The following is an 18,222-nucleotide window of genomic DNA, read 5'->3' as shown; positions in this document are numbered from 1 at the left end:
ACTTGTTTCCTTGGTAACCATGACTACATGGTTTATATACAGTTGTCAAAGAAGATTTTAAAATTATCTAGCTAGATACTGTACTAGTAATATACAGTATAACCACACAAATTACACATTTATTAAATGCATTCTGAAATGAAAAGAAAATTCTCAATGTTCATACTACATATCTGCTCTGAGAAACAGAAAAAAGAACCAAATGTCACAATATACACCTTTCGAAATGATGCTATGTTCATATACTCTGGGAATATTCAGAAATGATGACTATTGATTTGCTACTTGATTGCACAAAAAAGCATTCAAAGATAAACTGTTAATTTTTTCATGCAACTAAAACATATCCAGACACATTAACTCTTCAAATTGACCACATATACTTTTTGGGCTGAAATATTTTTTTAGTTCTTAATTCATATTATTGAAAGTGGTGAGATGCCAAGCTTACATCACGAATGAGTATTTCAGGTAGCATTGTTTTCTACAGTTGGTCTTTGGTATTGCTGCCAGATCATATGGAATAGCAATATTTGTCAAGTAATGAAATGTGATGTTATGCCAAATACGCAGGTGACTGGAGGCTATGTGTATCATGGTGTGTGAAACACACTGAACAGTGGTGATGAGAATATTGCTAAATCCTGATAGTTAGTGCTGAGAAGTAAATTTAAACTTGTTTGTGATAGATATTCAACTGCTATGCAAAACTTGCCATGCAGAGAAAAACACTGGAGAAGATGGCTAGCGGTGTTCAAGTTGTTTGAGGCAAACATCTAATTGTGATAAGTTATGGTATAAATCCAATAAAATAATGGAACAGTAAATTACTTTTGTGTCATTTAGTTATGGATGTAAAGGAAAAAGTTTCTAGTCTGAAAGACATTTCTTTTTGCAGCTGATTACATCTCAGTAGCTATGCTGAATGCATACTTTGGTTGACAGTGAAATAAAGCATTTGCAAGAAATGTTTTCTAGCAAATGTCATCGAAACAAGGTTTGTACCAATCAATAATTTATTATGTGGCTTAGATAAGCTACTAAAGACTGTTGCTTTGAATTTAATAGAAACAATCAAGTCAGAGATGCTATACTAAACAAGTATAATTCAAAAGTTGCTAGAAGAGGAATTGGACCTAATGTTAACATGGTGATATCGGCTAGGAATGAGGGAAACGGATAGCTGCACAATGTGAGTTTGTTAAATTGCAAGTATCTGATGTGTGTGTTGGGTGTATGCAAACATTCTAAAGTGAAAGAAACTGTGCATCATGTCGTAAAAATGGACTTAAAATTTGAAAAATCACAGCAGAAACAAGTTGAGGACCAAAAAAAATAAAGCTGCTATCAATGTTTCTGGGGAGATTGCTTTGCAAAAGATCCAGCATGTCCTGCTTGAGAGAAGGAATGGAGAAAAGGTAAATCAAAGGAACAATTTTGCTAAAGTATGTTGTACAAGAAAGGCTGTTTAGTGTTTATTTATAATCGAAATAAAGTGATTGCATTGTTGTAAAAAAAAAAGTGACCAAAATAGAATTTAATTTCCAGTTGGAACATGTTAGTTAACTTGGCAGCTACAATCAAAGGTATGCATGTAGCAACATGGGAAATGAGCTAAGTTAACAAAATTGTATCCCATTCATTAAAGACAGAGAAAATTGTAGACCTCTGCATCCAATTAACCTCAATCTATTAAAGGAACTTTGACATGTGAAGTGAAAATGGAAAGGTGCAGCACTTATGCTTAATTCTCATTAATATGTGGTGAGCGTGAACCATTACTAAACTGAGAAATTGCTACCAGACTAGGTGTGGTAAACATTGGTATGGATATACTGAGAGTTACAGACATGACAAGCCAAAAACAACTTTAGTATCATACTTTATACAAAGGTGTATTTTTTGCTCTGCACAAAACAGATTAGTTTACTTGCTGAAAGTGTGTTGCCAGTAGCCCAACCAATGCTACACAATCCATCTCATCAAGTGTGACATTCTCCAGCAACTCGGTCATATTGGTTTACAACAAGCCACAACAAAATATAACAGGTCTAGTTATGTCTTAAATCTTTGGAGTGGACTTGTGCTGGTGCAACAACAAATTAGTGGTCAGCTGGAAATACAAAGCATACAAGATGAGTCAAGGAAGGAAGGAATGAGGGTGTTTTGTACTGTGCAAACAGAAGGTAGAATTGTCTGTCCAATGTCTTGCAGTTGTTTTACCACAACAGAATGGAAAACAAAAAAATGGGTAGAACATTTCACCATACCTTGAAAAAATTCATACAGCCACTGGCACTGTCTTTTATCACATTGTCGTCAAAACGTAGTGAGGTTGTGACACTTTTTAGGAGTTTGCAACTGAACTGATGAGAACATGCTGTGTGATTTCTAGGTACTGTATGTATTTCGATACCCTAGGTGTAATTTAACATTCTCAATGCAATGAATTCTGGCCACTGCAGTCATTAACTTTAACACACTCTCTAGTTTGATGCTGGTTTTAGAGAAGCAGTGAGAGCTAAAATTAAAGAACTGTTAGAGGTAGACATCATAGGACCAGTGAGCAGTGCAACTCCATGAATGAACACAGTTGTAGGAGTACCCATATCTAGCAAGTACAGGTGATATTATCTGGGCATAAGGGAAACAAATAAAGTTGTCATATATAGGGGATACCCAACCCACACAGTGGGTTAACTGCTAAATGGTATGAATAGTATGATTTTTTTTTAGCAAGCAAGACCCTAAGTGGGGGTATCACCTCTTAGAACTGATAAGACATCACAATATTTTCTGTGCAATATAGAACATTCATGTAAAAAAGGTGTGGTCTGTGGGGTATCATTTGTTAGTTAACAGTTTCAACACAAAATTGCTGTGGCACTGGCAGGAACTGAAGTTGTTGAAATTACCTCTGATGTCATTGTCATTCAAGCCCAAATCAGTAACCAATGATGATATACTGCTTGCTGTTCTAAAAAAACTGTAGACTTACTCTTGAATATGTCAACTCAGCTGAAAGACTTTTGCTGGAAAGAACTAGTGGGATACAATAACAGATTTACAGCAGTTTACAAGCCCCTCTGAAACCCTGAAAAGGCTAACTAAGAAAGATACAAAAGTTTATATTTGGCCATGAACAGAAACAAGCTTTTCAGACATTAGAGCATAAACTGTCTGGAGTCAGGGATATTGGATTATTTTGACAAAGGTGCTTCAACCAAAGCAATAACAAATGCCAGTCCTAAAAGTACAGGAAAAATGGTAGTGGAAGAGGATACAGGAGAGAAAGTCCTTATTTCAGGGGTGTGCAACTCCGATCCTGGAGAGGAACAGTGGTTGCAGGTTTTTCTTCCTACCACTCTCTTAATCAGTTGCCAATTGCTACTGTTAAGTGACTTCTTTTTCCAATGTTTTAATTGCCTTGTCTTATAACACTCATTCCTCTGAACTGTTTCATTTTCCTTAAATGGCAATCAAACAAAAATGAGATTTGAAGTGACAAATTTCTCTCCAACCAGTTTCTTAATTAGAAACCGATTCTTGTTGTTAATTAAACCCCTTGTTTAATTCTATCACTTGTTGATGTTCTCATTCTGCCACAGCAGACATTTTTAAAAATGTTCTGCTCATCTGAGCAGATCAATATTACTGAGACTACCACCTCTCTTTATTTTCAAATATTGTATGAGGGACACAAGTTAGCCAGCCAAGTACTGACTCACTTTGTATCTTATTATTGTTTAGTTGCTAATTAAAGAGTCCTAAATAGTAGGTTAATTAAAATTAAGACAAAAGTTAATTAGCAGCAGAAATTGGTCACTGATTAAGAAAGTAACAGGAAGGAAAATTTGCAGCCACCATAGCCCTCCAGAATCAAAGCCTGACTGAGTGTGAACAGAAATATTCACAAACTGAGCAGGTGACATTGGCTTTAATGTAAGCATGTGAAAGTTTTAATCCTTATGTTTATGGCCACAGACTCAACTTGGTCATAGATTACAAAAAATTAGAAGTGATTTATTACCAGCATTCAAAACCGTATGTTTGTGACCTCTGGATAGTTCACATTCCTAGGAAACACAACATTTCAGACCCTCTGTCATGTCTGGCTTGAGCAAATAGTTTAAAGGGAGTACAGAAATACAGAGCAGGTTTCTGTATGAGGTCCATATGAGTGCTATGGCAGAGTATGCTGCACCTCAGGGACTCACAACAATAAAAGTGGGGCAAGCATCAGCCATAGGCAGTGAGAACATATCAGCACCTGCATAGCAAAATATGGTAGCCATGTCTGGACAAAGCTGCTGAAAACTACATTTAATCAAGCCTTGCAGCTAATTGGAGTCAATGGCATAATGCGTCAGGTCCTCTCAGGCTGACAATGCTGCACTGCAGAACTGTGGCGGTACTTTGCCCCAGATTTACTTGGTCCACTGCCAACAGAGAATTCAGTCTTAATTGTCATATTCAGTTACACTTGGTATAATGCAAAGGACATTCTGAATTCTATCAGAACAGATAATGTGACTATACATTAGAAGAGATTGTGTCTCATATTCATATTATATCAGTTTAACACATCCTGTAGGATGAAGAGAATTTAATATTTGAGGACAATACCTAGGTGAGTGTCATCATATGGTGAAGTGAAATGACAAAACATCTTCCTGAAGCGCATATGCAGAGCATATGTGGTCACAAGCAGAGGGCCTGGACTGGAAATGAGAGATTCTTTACAGTATGTTACTACATACTGTACAGAATAATTGATCACTTCTCCATGGGCAAAAGTCCAGGTGGCTTGCCTTTCAAAAGGACAATAAGAGAGAACCTAGCAGATATTACTGTGTCACAGTGTGACCAGTAGACACATTAAAAAGCAAAAGGCAAAACAAAGCTGACAGACACCAAAGAGCTAAACACTCTCAACTACAGAATAGTAACAAGGTCTTCTAGAAACAGGAAAATACAGACAATTTCACCTGAACATTTAGCCCAGTGTCACATACAATATAGGTGGAGAAACAGCTATAGTTCAATCCCTAACTGGATCAAAATGCATCAGGAACACCACTTTTATTAAGAAATATTTAAGTGAGAATCCAGGTCAGCAGCCTGTGGAAATTGCAACTAGAAAAGAGACTCTTGACAACAAATCAACATGGCCTGAAAAATGAAATGAATGAATAACATCAGACTAAAACATTGACCATGAAAATGTAAAACAGGAAACAGGAAAGCTCCATCTGGTCTTATGATTCAGGGTAATTGCTGAAATGGAAAAAAACACAATGAGTCAATGGATTCATTGTACCGGGTGTCAACAATGCAGAATAGTGGTGATGGGGATATGTGTATTTGCCATTTTTTTTTTTTGTAATCAATTTTTATTGATGTCAAAAGCAAATAGTAAGGCAACAAAAAAGGGAAAGACATTTACAAATCAAATGTGAATATTCAACACTGCTATGATTAAGGTGCACCTCTTTCATAGGAGCAGTACACCCAATGGTGAATGGAGTTTTTCAGGTGGGTTAATGCTTTAGACCATAAAACATGAGAAGTAATATAATGGAGTAATATACTGTAATATCATGGAGCTTTAACGTGCAGTCAAGCACAAGACCATAGGATGTGTCTCAAAGATGTCTGTTTGGCTACTATTGTTGGAAAAGATGAGAGCTTTTAAATTTATAACACATTAAAAGAATATTTTTCACCTGATGAATTTAACTCTAGTCTCTATGAAGAGGAAATGAAGGAAAATTCTACACGTGTCTGTAAGCTTTGTTGATTTTTTTCACCTTGTTCTCTACAGCTTTTTTTTTTTATCAAAAAAAAGGCGATAAGAATTTTAAGTTCAGGTGCAGTGTGACCTTCGTAATCCTGTAGTTTAAACATACAAGTCATAGTTTTTTCCATGTTAATCTTAATGGGATTAATGGATAGATATGTACATGTTTTTATAACATCATCTTTGTTGGAATATTTTTTCAATTATTTGACCACTTTTGAACTATATGCTAATAATTACGAAAAACAATACAATCTAGGAGTAGAATTAGGAACAGAATTAAGAGTGCATGCTTGACACTAGACTATGACCAATTTTTAACTGGAGTAAAGTGTGCCCTCCAGAACTATTGATTGTATGAGGTGCGTCTGATGTGCCACAGTGACAGGGGTGGGCACCTGCTACTGTGACATGTAATTGGCTTATTAAGCAGATTGCAGGAAAAGTTAGTTCTGAGTGTCCTTTACTTCTGCTTTTAAGATTCCCCTGTCAACTGAGTCAATTGCATTGTTTATTAGATATGATGTGGAGTTCATCTCACATGTATTATTCCCAGAGTAGCACTACTAAGATTGTCAGTTTAATAAGTAATGTGTATATAATTCTGCTAAGACTTCCCATATTTTTTACTTGATCTGCTATATTATGTTGGCTTAAATATCATCTTATACATTCAGACATCCTAGTTTTTCTAAGGCAAATTTACAGGGGGATGTTGTAGTCAAAGGGGACTTTAACTACCTGAATATTGACTAGACTAAGCTTGCAGACAATGGAGAACAATATCAGGGGCAGTGACTATTATTAAAAACAGCATGTTAAAGCACCAACACAGGGAAGCCTGTCAAGATTTAGTATTTTGCAATAACCAGGATAGAATTGAGGGTGTATTCCCAAGTGGTTTAGGTAGTAAGTGAGTACATACATAAACCCTTGACACATATTTTTAGAAAGTCACTGTGCACTGGGGAAAATCTGAAAGACTGAAAAATGGCAAATGGCAAATCTTGTTATATAAAAAAGGGTGATCGGGCAGATCCAGGTAACTGTAGGCCTGTAAGCTAAACATGTATCACAGGTAAATTAATGGAAGCAATTTTTAAGGATAAGACTGAGCAAGAACAGGAGATTTACTAAACAGTCAGCATGGATTCAGACTAGGGAGGTCATGTTTTAGTAACATGCTGGAATTCTATGAAGAGGCAACAAAAGAATACAATCAGTGGTAATTATGATATTACTTATCTTGACTTTAAGAAAGCATTTGTTAAGGCACCAAGTGACATATTGGGCGTCAAACTAAACAAAGTGGGAGTTCAGGGTGTTGTGTGTAGATGGGTGCAGAATTGGTTTAAACACAGAAAGCAGAGAGTTATTGTATGTGGAGCCTTATCAGAATCAGGTAAAGTTAAGAGTGGTGCCTCAGAGGGGTCAGTGTTAGGGCCTCTGCTATTTTTAATATATATAAATGATATGGATAGGAATTTAAATAACATCCTGGTTAAGTCTGCAGATGGTACTAAGCTAGGTGGATTGGCAGATAAATGAGAATCCATTATAGAGGGACTTGGACAGCATACAGGCTTGGGTAGATCTGTTGCAGATGAAATTAAATGTAAGTAAATGCAGAGTATTACACATAGGACATAAAAATGTTAAATATGACTACACAATGGGAGACCTGATAATTGAAGTATACATAATTGTAGTGGACACAACACTATCAACTATCAGGCAGTGTTCAGAAGCTATTAAGAAAGCTAACAGAATATTAGGTTATATAGCACAATGTGTGGAGTATAAATCCAAGGAGATTATGCTCAAGCTTTATAACACACTGGTGAGGCCTCATCTGGTGTACTGTGTATAGTTTGATCTCCAGGCTACAAAAAAAAAAAAAACTGAAGAGCTAGAAAAAGTCCAGAGAATAGTGACTAGGCTAATTCTAGTGCTGTAGGGGATGAGTTATGATGAAAGATTAAAAGAGCTGAGCCATTTAAGTTTAAGCAAAAGAAGATTAAGATGAGACAACATTGTAGTGTTTAAAATTATGAAAGGAATTAGTGCAGTGGATAAAGACTACCACTTTAAAATTAGATCAATAAACACAGGGACACAGTTAGAAAGTTTGTAAGGGTAAAGTTCTCACAAACATTAGGAATTTTTCATTCACAAGGGAATCATAGACACATGGATTAAGTTGCCAAGTAGTGTAGTTAATAGTAGACGTTAGGGACTTTCAAAACTCTACGTTGTTTTGGAGTAATTAAATGGATAGGACTGGCAAATGTTTTTGGGCTCAATGGCCTGTACTTGTCTAAATCTTTCTGATGCTTCTCTCCTGCCTTAGTTTTGTTTAGTTTAACATTTATGCCTTGACTGTTCTACAGGTGTAGTTAATAATAATGAATATAAACACTGGTCAATAAAAGATAGTAAAAATAATGTACAAATTAAACTCATATTTAAAGTAGACAACAACTTACAACACATTGAGAAAGTGATGCATTCCTGGAAATGTACATAAATTGAGTATAATAATCATAATCCCATAAAGTAAACATATGTGTTATTAAGAGACGGAAAGTAAAATATAATATGTAAAGGTGGCAACAAGGGAAAAAAAAACTTTTTTACATTAAAAAAAATATTATTGGTTCATATGTATTTTTAATATTTTTATTTTTTATATTTTGGACATTTGTCATTTTTATTATTTAGGACTTTTTTCTCTTTCTATGTTTTCATATTACTTTTTTGTTGTATATATGTGTCACATTCTTGTACTGAATACTGATTGATTTACTCATTTAATTACTATATTTTTATGATTCCAGCTCTTTCTTTATTGCCATCTTTATCTTTCTATGTATCTGTTTATTTTCATTATATCTTTTTGGTGTGCACTGTTGTTTCACTTTTATTTTTTTCTTTTTGTTTTTACTTTTCCACCTTCTATATTCACATATATTTACTTAATTAGATTATGATTATTGTCCTTATGTACATTTCCTTGAAAATATCTCTTTCTCTGTGTTTTGTAATTTGCTGTCTACTTTAAATATTTAACTTTAATTTGTACATTATTATTACTTTTTTTATTAACCACTGGCTATAATCATTATTTTTATTTCCACCTGTAGACCAGGGCATGGATGTCAGTTAAAACAAAATGAGAGTAACGATACCTCCCCCCGGGCCATGAAAGGGCAGCCGCCGGGTCTGCTTGGGGGCCACTGGAATGGAGCTGGTAAGCTCATCCCTACGGGAGGACATGGCGCTGCCAGGGGACACCCGGATGGTTATGGAACCCTGGGTGGTAGCACTTCCACCACACCAGGAAGTGCTGCCAGAAGTAATTCCAGGGGCACCCAGAGTGCTTCCGGGTACTCTCCTGACACTTCCACCACACCAGGAAGTGTTGTCAGGCAGAGCACCCGGAGCCCATCTGGGCCGTTATAAAGGGGGCCACCTCCCAATTTAAAACTCATCTTTTCAGGAAGGCTTAACCCAACATTCTGTCCCTTCTTTCAGTTTACCTCTCTTTCCAAATGCTTAATAATAATATAATTTGTGTGTGTGTTATATCACAAATTATATTATTTGTTCGGGCTTTTTTCTAGTATTAAATTTAGTATTTTTTTAATTAGACTATTTTATTGTCTTTTATTGTATTGTATGCTTTGTATATCCTGTACTTATCTATTTTAGTGTTCTATGCACAAAATATTTGTATCCAATGTTACATATACCCTACTGTTCTTTCGCCTTGAGCCTGGGAAATGTGCTATATAAATAGAATGTATTATTATTATTATTATTATTATTATTATTAACAACTTTTAAAGAACTGATTAGGAAAATGGCAGCAGAGTGTTGCAGTGGTAGCCCAGTAGACCAGCACACTGTTACACACATGGAACACTCTAGTAAGCACTGTTAGTTTCAGTGATCCACACTCTGTAGTTGCTATCTAATGTATAGGTAAAGTGCAATGTGAATAAAAATATGTGCAGCATAACTAATTAAAACTGTCATTCAAATGAAAACATCACCATGGATATCAACAGCAGGCACTGTAGATGCCTTTTTGGATATATAAGAACTCAATGATTCCTGGGATTAAAGATCCACTCAAGTGCTGCATAAAAAAGAGCAGGATAAATATGGACCTGCTTTCAAAAAAAAATCTGACTTTACCAGCAATATCCCTGCTTTGTGAACGCATGCTTGAAGTTCCATATATGTGACCAGTACAAAGTCGTCTTAGTCACAGTACAACATAATAAGCCATTTCCCTAAATAAAGCACAATCCCAGGCATTAACACATTTACTGTGTACCCCTCACCTCCCACCTCCATCCATTAACATTCAAAGTAAGAATAATTTCCACCTGAATAATTTAACATTTAATAATTCAAACCTCTAAACTTGCAATCATTAGCCAAAACAATTGAAATCGGTCATATGTTTAGTTTTTTTATATACATGAAACTTTTCATATATCTTTATTAATTATAATAATAACAGTAATTTTAATAATAAGAGGCAAAGGGAGGATATGTATTATGATGAGAGTGGTCCCATTACCCATACGACTAAATCTCTTTTTTGAAGCATTATGCATTATACCAGTCAGCATTTGTAAGATGTATAATTTAAAGTTTTGTTTCTCGACACTAAGTATTCTCGGGCATAATCATTTAAAATGTATTAATGATCCACAAACATTCATCTCTCCTGACAATTCTGTTGAGTCTTTTGAAATCTGGTGAAGCCATGCCTAGTTCAAACAAAGCTTGATGAATAAGGTTTCGAAACACTGAGCTGATATGTGCAGTGGAAGTGAAACATCCGATTGAGGTTTGAAGCACTCAAGTGACATGAGCAGTGGAAATGAAGCACAGTGTGGTTTGAAGCACAGAGCTGACACATGCAGTTCAAAGGAAGATTTGAGAAGCATCGTCACAGTCTAAGTCAGTGTGCTGTAAATTGTTGTGAATCAATTGCACTTTTGACAATTAACCCTGTAGTGATATTTTGTAATTTGCATTGACATTACACACTCAATATAGTGACGTGACAGACTGAGATGACAATTTGGGTAGTTGTTGCCGATTCATGATTGTTATTGTGGCTGTGATAACAGTGTCAAAACATATTATTATATATGTTAAGAGTTTTGCTGTAAAATGTATTAAACTTCATATTTGAATGTTTGGTGGAACTGGTGTTGTACTAAAAGTATATTTTAGAAAAATATAACAAGCTACTGTCCAGCATGCTTAAATGTTTGTTTTCGAGTCTGATTGTTATACGACACTTACCTTTTAGAACAAATGCCTATAAATAGTTTCAAACAATCATGACCTTTCAAACATCCAGCATGAATCTTCATTGTTAGCAATGTCCAATGAGCAATTCATATGTTTGCATTGAGTTCTTGGACTGTTAATTATTAAATAGTGTTTGAGTTATTGTTTAGTGTAACAGAGGGCTTAGTTCTCTACTCCATATGGAAATGCACACACATGCATCTTAAATTATATACTGAAAAGTCTACATTTGCAGTATTTGTTTTAAAAAGTCATAATTTTTAATTTTTCTGTTGTTATGTATTATAATTCCTCATTGTCACATATTATTCACCACCACTCACAAGACCCGCTTCATTAATATCATCTTCTATTCTGTATAAGCAAACATTTTAAAGGGAACTTTTATTGAACTGGCTGTAAAAAAACGTGTCATTTTCTAAAAATAACTTCATTTCTATGAATTTTTGTAGACTGTGCTGTATTTTTTTCATGACATTGTCTCAGTACTGAGAGTGTGTGCTGTTTGCAGTGCATGTTCTAATGTCCTAAATGACAGCTCATGAGCTTTATGATATTTCCTATAGGCCCATACTTCTCTGTTTGTTTATTAATATATTTTGACACTGTTTTTAATTTAATCTAAATTACAGTATTTTAAATATATTACCCATGTATTCATTGCCTGTGTAGATATGAAACATTTGGTGAGAATAAGCAAAAAGTAACAAAGCCTATAGCAGTTATGGTGCATTTTTTTTAATAATTATAATTAACAAAACTCATCATTTATCTGAAATGTTTTTACGTTTGGAAATGGAATGCTTCAGTATGCAGTAGATTCATTACACTTCTGCAAGTGTGCATTGTCAGTATTCTCCATTGCATTTGGTCACAGGGTAATGAATGCCAGTGTGGCTGATAGACTGAGGGGCACCAGACCAGCTCAAGTAATGGGAAATGAGACACCTCCTCACCCTGATGCCCAGGCTCTTCTAATAAATATTTCCATCTTGTGCTTTTTATTATTACCATTTTACTGTTGTTATTATTATTGAACTGGGATGTAGAGAAAACGTGCATCTTGTTTTATGCATATGGCATAAAGAACAATAAATCTGTAAATGAAACTCAATGTTGATCTATGACAAGTGACAGCAGGTGTCTGCTTTGATCCCATGCCAGATTTTGTCAAGATGCATTCACAAAGAATGGATGTTGCTGACAAAGTCAAATGCTTTTTTGAAAATTTTGGTAGAGATATAAAGTAGAAACTGGATTGTTACAATATACATGCTGCCTTATGCTAAACATGCTCATCAATTTGATGGAGATTCTATGTGGACATAACTCCACACCAAGGAATGAGCTGTCCTGCATGAATCTTTCATAAAGTCTCTTAAAACTATTTGTTAACTTATAAATAAGTATTACTAAATATTTTTTAAAATGTCTCTGTTTTTGCTTAGGTATTACTCCATGCACGAGTCCCACATACAGGATCCGCTGGGTTCGAACTCAGGTCAGAACACCGCATAAATGGAGAAGTGCCATTGCTTTTACTTTTGAACAAAGAAACATCCATTAGGACTTGTGGAGCAAATCGGCTTCTGACTGCAGAGATGTCAGTGACGTCATGGTGCTAGTGTGCCTTAAGATCACATGAAGGGTGCATTTGAAACAAGCCTCAAAGCGGTGCCTCAAACAAATGCACTTTAATAGCTCGACACACTATCAACACGTCAGTATCGAATGGCCCATCACTACCTTTGGTAATCCAGCTCTTTTTGGGCTCCCTCTTGTCTTTTCACAGTACACAGATTTTAATGTAGTATGATTAGATCCCAATCAAATCAAGTTATTATTATTATTTATTTATGTTTATTTTTTATTTATTTTTTGCATAAGTCATTTGGAGTAGACATACAATATCTATGTGACTTATTGGTGCTGATGCTTAGGAGACAGAATTTCTGTATTTTCTGTATTTGTCTGGTAACATCTGGAATGCATTGACAATTGACTAAACACTATTCTGAGGAAAACTAAGGTACAAATCAAAGTTGCCAATTAATTAAATGTAAAAATAAATTTGCAGCATAGTTTAAAATTAACATACTAAATATTGTACTGCATTATTTACTCTTCCGTGTGGATGTTAGCCAACTCTCTGTTGTATAACAATACCTACAGCCCTGTTCGGACATGGGATTAATTTCCCAGAAGCTTGGTAGCACAAAGTAATTTATTATGTCGTCTTTAATATTGTTCATTATTTAGTGAGTGATTCCCAAAATCCTTCGAATCTCAATTAAAGTAGTACTTGTTGCCATTCGTAAATTAGTGAACCGACCCTTTGTTAATGTAGTTTTAATTTGGACTTTTGCCAGCGATTGGTTGGGGCCATATTAGCAACCATTTTTATAAAAACAACATGCCTGTTCACACCTCCAAGTGGGATAGCCCCAAACCAACCCACTTTTCTGTATAAATTAAGTATATCAACGTGCCTTCGCGCGTCTGAGGGGATATAACACCACCCACATTGAGTCTTTTTTTTCACTTCAAGCACTGGATAAACTAATTATTACTACAGGAGCTCTGTAATTTTATTGGAATCACATTCACATCGTTCAAATGATGGAACTTTTACGGACATATGGATTGGCACGAAACTGGTTAATTATATTGAAATTTTTTGTAGGAAGTAAAAATCTCAGCACTTTCCAACTAAGACGTGAATGTGTAGACTACGGTGTGCCCCGAATGGCAAGTGACAAAAAATGTAAAGGTGTGACGTGCACAATTAAACAAGGTGACACGCACACTTTAAGGTGATCCGCACATTCAAATGAAGTGACGCGTAAAATTAAATGTGGTGCCCCGCAAAATTAGAGATGACTTGCTCACAATCAGAGGGGTGACGACAAGTAAAAGTGTGCTCGATGAGGGAAAGTCAATATGGCATTCTTTTATCAATTCAATTGTCGATGATCACAGTTTCCAATGTATGTACATCATGATGTACATTAACAGGCGTACATCCATTACTTTTTTTTCCAAGCAAGCGTTATAAAAAAAAAAAAAAAACGATCCCAAAGTAAACTAGGGGTGCTACCTGTTCTTTTTTTTGCCGGCAGTGCGGTACTTGATAGTTTGTTCCAGTTTGTTAAGATTCTACATACCATTTTATTGTAATAGCAATAACTAAAGGAATTATTTGTAATCTAACGTGGTGTTCTGTGATGATTTTACGTTCGATCAGGTGCCGTATCATTGGCGAGGTATAGCAGCAAAAGAGACAAAATATCAACCATCACGTTCATGATTTATATGTGCTCCGAGTGTCCGTATGTTTGACAGTTCTGGATAGTGCACAGTATTACTTGTTCGAGACAACAAGGCATTCCTTTAAGTAGTGCAATGACTTATAACGAAAAATGCAACGTTTAAAATTAAGCCCTAATTAGTAAACAAATCTAATTATATAAGGTCTATGAGGCACTCCTGTTTAAAATTCTTTTTACAATTGTTGCTTTCAATCCTGCAACTGAATGTATCGTAAATGATTTCTTTCAGATAAGAATAAATACAATGTTATTAATTAAAAAAGACCCCAAAGTTAAACTGGGATGCACTTAGTTTTTTTATTTTTTTTAAACTTTGCATTTTTCGTTATGGGGCGGCATGGTGGCGCTGCTGCCTCGCAGTTCGGAGACCCGGGTTCGCTTCCCAGGTCCTCCCTGCGTGGAGTTTGCATGCTCTCCCCGAGGTGGATTGGCAATTCTAAATTGGCCCTAGTATGTGCTTGGTGTGTTTGTGTGTGTCCTGCAGTGGGTTGGATCCTGTGTTGGCTCCAGCAGACCCCCGTGACCCTGTGTTCGGATTCAGCGGGTTGGAAAATGGATGGATTTTTCGTTATGTCATTGCACTACTTAAAGGAATGCCTTGTTGTCTCGAACAGGTAATACTGCGCAATTAGTGCTGGGCAGCGATCAAAATTTTTAATCGCGATTAATTACAAACACATTGTTATGTGCAAAATTCGACAATGAACTCAAAAGTAGTGTGTATTGTGTGTATTTGGTTTCCAAAAACTTTAAACAAATAAGGTGGCTTTTAACAGCAGTATTTCCTTTACATAGTAGCAGTTAAAATATTTCTTGTAAATCTCATCTTAAACGTCAATGTAATCAAATCAAATATAAAACCAAAGCTATTTCCCACTGCCAGGGCATTAACGTGTTATCTAGTTTGTTATAGAAAAACAAGTTACCCTCAGAGTCCAGAGTCACGATCACAACAGGCACCTTCTGAGCAACAGCAAGTTAACATTTCTAAATCTGTTTTCTTTTTATCTGAACAGTTACCAGCAGAAACATTTTTTATTATCAGGGAGTGGCATAAACAGTCTATATTCAGTAGCATCTCTTTGAGGCCTAATATTTTTCCCAAAAAACTCAGTTTTCTGAAAAGTGCACAAAGCAATGGTTTTATACATAAATCAACATAAAAAGTCTGTTACTGCCTGTTGTGCTTGTTTGCAGTTTGCGGCAGCAGTAGCTGCGCAGAGAGCAGCTCAACGGCCAGCAGTAATGCACGGTGGGCTGGCTGTCTTTGTGAGACAGGTGATGGGGGTGGCAGTTGCAGTGAGACGCAAAATAGTTTGTACCTCCTGTCATTGTGTCTGTCCTCCCAGGCGAACGTTGTCATAGGTGCACCAGCTACACAAACGTATTTAGCACCACAATCAGTTGGGGACCGATCAGCTGACGTCGGTACCTCACTTTCCTTTTCGATCTACATCTCCAGATCACTTGCCTCAAAATCAGAGTCCGACAAATCAGAGTCTGATTCAGCGATAATATGAAAAAAGTCATCCACATATTATTATGCTTTGAGCATTCACTTTGGTATCTATCCACATGCCATTTTAGAAGCTGTTTGCTCTTTATTACTCGTACACGCGCAGAGAATCAATGTCAAATCAACAAAGTTAACTTTCCTTCTAGCAAAGGCATATCGAAAAGCACTGTAAAAAGAAGATCACTGATTTCTACCGATTGCTAGCAAGACCGAGGCTTTCAAAATAATAATAACAACAAAAAATGCGTTAACGCGCGATAAAATAATTGCCGGCGTTAATTAATTAATGCGTTAACGCGATAATAACGCGTTGACGCCTCGGTCTTGCTAGCAATCGGTAGAAATCAGTGATCTTCTTTTTACAGTGCTTTTCGATATGCCTTTGCTAGAAGGAAAGTTAACTTTGATTGTTTGACTCTTTTGCTGCTATACCTCTCTAATAATACATCTCCCGATCGAACATAAAATTACCACGGAAAACCATATTAGATTACAAATGGTACTGTATGTAGTAGCACTGTAGGCAAAAAAGAACGGGGAGCACGACCAGTTTACTTTGGATTGTTTTTTTTAATAACTATTGCATGGGAAAAAAAGAAATGGATGTAGGCCTGCTGTACACCATCATTTACATACATTGCGAACTGTGATCGCCAACAATTTAATAGAAAAAAGAATGGTATATTAATTTTCCCTCATTCAACACACAACTTAACCGGAAACTTCCCCTGTGGACTGACAGACAAATCTTGCCACCAATCAGTGTTTTCCTTTAGTTTTGCCAAGATACCTACCCTTTCCGTAAACTTTTACTTGTCGTCATCCATCTGATTATGACACGTCATTTCTAATTCTGCACGTCACCTCATTTGTGCGCGTCTCCTTGTTTAATTGTGCACGTTACCTTTTTTAATTGTGCGGCACCACATTTGATTCTGTGCGTCACCTTAAGTGTGCGTGTCTCCTTGTTTAATTGTGCGTGGCACACCTTTACAGTTTTTGTCACTTGCCCTTCGGGGCCACCATAGTAGTCAGTGAAAACTTATTTACATGAGCGATTCTGACAAGACTATTTGCAGTAGAACTGTTATTTTCTGCAATTATGTTTAAGAATGTGTTAAAGTGTTCATTGGTGAAACTGATTTATTTGAATTTGTACATGCTTAGATAAATTATAATCTCAATAATATAGTTATGTCCAGATAGTTCAAATATTGAGTTAATATGGGAAACTATTTCCAAATTATTTTTAATATTTAGCATTCTGTTCGTAATTGTATTTAAATTTCAATTTTAATATATGTTTTTATATTCTGCAATAGCATATAATAACGCCACATTCTTAGCTCTCTTTAGATCTTTGCACTTATGTTATAAATATCACAAATCTATAAAAGTTTTCAACATTAACAGTATATTTTTCTTCCTTTTTGAAGATCACAGTTCAACATTTGCTCAAACAATGGAAGTGTACCATTACATAGGAATGCAATATTTAATACAAGTTTAGCAGAACTAATATGAAGTTAATAGTTGCTAATCTAGAAGTGAAGCACACCAAAACCTACCTAGTCCCATGAACCCTCAAAAAAATCTACACAGTATTTTTAATGTTTAGAACATCTCTTGCGTTTAGTCTCTTAAAGGTGTCAGTGTATAATTCTTGATCTTAATTAATTGCTTTGCCTTCTGGGCTTAGGGCTGCTTTTTTGGCAAAGTACCTCCTCCCTCTACTTTTTTTTACCTGTATTTTTATCACTCTTTAATTTAATATTGTTTTTTATCAGTATGCTGCTGCTGGAGTTTGTGAATTTCCCCTTGGGATTAATAAAGTACAGTATCTATCTATCTTCCTAGAAATGTACCACTGACTGCTTAAAAGCCTTAAACGTCTTTAAATTCCACTGATGAATAAAACTATAGTAGGAGGAAGAGTCTTTAGCAACAGGCCTCCAAACTCTGGAATGAAAATGCCCACCAGTATCAGAGAGACTAAGTGATTATCGACATTTAAACTAAGACCAGTGACTTATTATTTTAACATAACATACTGTGGAACTTATAGATGCTATTATGGGTCTTCATATTTTTATAAAATTACTAGAGCAACCATTTTGAATGTCTGCTATTAAATATTTTTCATTCTTTTTTCTCTTCTCATTGTCCTCCTGTGGAATTTAGCTTCACCCCAGGTTTTGATCATATTGATCCATACTGGTTTTAGAACAGAATATTTGAGT

The sequence above is a fragment of the Polypterus senegalus genome, chromosome 5 (genome assembly GCF_016835505.1).
Source record: "Polypterus senegalus isolate Bchr_013 chromosome 5, ASM1683550v1, whole genome shotgun sequence".
In the NCBI taxonomy this organism is placed as follows: domain Eukaryota; kingdom Metazoa; phylum Chordata; class Cladistia; order Polypteriformes; family Polypteridae; genus Polypterus; species Polypterus senegalus.
This window is presented reverse-complemented; position numbering follows the sequence as displayed.